We start from the raw sequence: 1,703 nt of genomic DNA, 5'->3' as shown, positions 1-1,703 counted from the left end.
ACTTAGAAATTGGAGATAATGATTGGTCGGTAATGTTTGGAACGATACTTAGACATGGCTTGAAATTTGATGTAGTTAACGTGATTTTATTGGAAGTTCACACTGGTGGACCAGAATGGAAACACCCTGGTTACGTGGTTTGGAAAAACTGAGAAAATGATTGGTCTGCAATGTTTGAAATACATTTAGACATTGCCTGGAATTTGATGTAGTTAAACGTGATTTGATTGGAGGTTCAAACGGGTGGACCAGAATGGAAACACCCGGAGAGATATGGTAATGAGGTTTGGAAATCGGAGAAAATGATTGGTGCTTGAATCCTTCAAAAGGAGAGTTAGCGGTATCAGGCTACAGAGCTAGGCTATCGGACTGGCTGCAAGTCACGAGGGTTTTCTGTTGCAAGGTACGTGTTTGTAATAGGGCATTTTATTTTAATTTTGGAGGATTGATAGTAGTGATATTAATGTGGTGTCTTTTGGTTACATTTACAGTTAAATAGTCAGCGAACAGGAGGATAACAAACAAGTTGAATTTGCAATAATATTGATGGAAGCTTGGAGGTTTCAAACGGATAATGGCGATTAAAAGCAACTGAGCGAGATCATTGGATCAGATGTGGGAGTTGTGAGGACATAAGATTATAGGTACGATAAGGAAATTGGACGAGTCAACTTACTAATGGAAGGATGGAAAGGATTGTTATTACTAATGTATCTTTTGTTATATATTTTAGATTAATCAATCGTATACAGAAGGATTGATTGGGATAAAAAAAAATTGGTGACAATAAACAAAGCAACGGAAAACTAAGAGGTGAATTAAAGTAAAGGAAAGCATAGTTGTGCAAGGATTGTTCCATGTAATATGAAGGTGAGAAATAATTATTAGAGAAATGCAAGCTTTTGGATATTATTAGCAGGAGGGGAGAGGTAGAGTGGTTTTATGACAAAAGCGTCAATTTTGGGAAAATATAAAATTGAATTTGAGCTTATATCTTTAAGTTTGATAATAAATTGTGAGTTCTTAAATGAATGTTGATTTTGTAAACAGTTATATTATAGGCAGGATGTTGTGGGTTATCCTCTCTGTAATGGAACACGTGAAAGGAATAATACGGCCATGGGTGGGACCAAGGGCACAACTGGAAAATCGGGGGTCAAAGTAGCGATTAGCTCATCATTAGAATGGAAAGTAATTGTTAACACTGTTCGATCATAAATGGATATTTTTGATTTTTATTTTAATGATTGTATTGTTCAATAGGTATATTCTGTATACTAGGGATACATTTCTTCCTTGTATAGGTACTTAGTAAGAATCATACATGGAATAATGGAGAGTGATACGATATTCTTTTTTCTTTTCTCCTCCATTACAGCCCTGATGATGTCCTAGACAGGACGAAACGCGTCGGCTGTATGGCTATGTACATTGAGCAATATTCACTCAACGGATTTATTATATTGTTTGAAATTTTGAATATTGTTAGTTGGAATTAATGTAACAATTGTACATGTATAGGTTTAGATGAAAACCAATGTATTAGTTGATTGGAATACTATTTAATGATTGAATAATTGAAAAAATCAGGAAGGAACAATATTAAGAAATATAAAGAATGAGAAATAAAAACAAATAATATAAATTCATTTGTTGTACTACAACATTTATTTGTTTATATTATGTAATATTACTCCGCTCCT

At 33.9% G+C, this 1,703-nt stretch overlaps 1 long non-coding RNA gene across 1 annotated transcript; it reads left to right on the top strand.

The window, feature by feature from the left end:
• The first annotated feature begins 571 nt into the window (after window positions 1-571).
• LOC146858363 (uncharacterized) lies at window positions 572-1,447 on the top strand. The gene is made up of 3 exons (XR_014979690.1): window positions 572-644; window positions 734-870; window positions 1,379-1,447. It is a non-coding gene; the product is annotated as an uncharacterized LOC146858363 (long non-coding RNA).
• Window positions 1,448-1,703: the final 256 nt, after the last annotated feature.

Source organism: Triturus cristatus, chromosome 3_2 (assembly GCF_964204655.1).
Source record: "Triturus cristatus chromosome 3_2, aTriCri1.1, whole genome shotgun sequence".
Lineage (NCBI taxonomy): Eukaryota > Metazoa > Chordata > Amphibia > Caudata > Salamandridae > Triturus > Triturus cristatus.
This window is presented reverse-complemented; position numbering and strand designations above follow the sequence as displayed.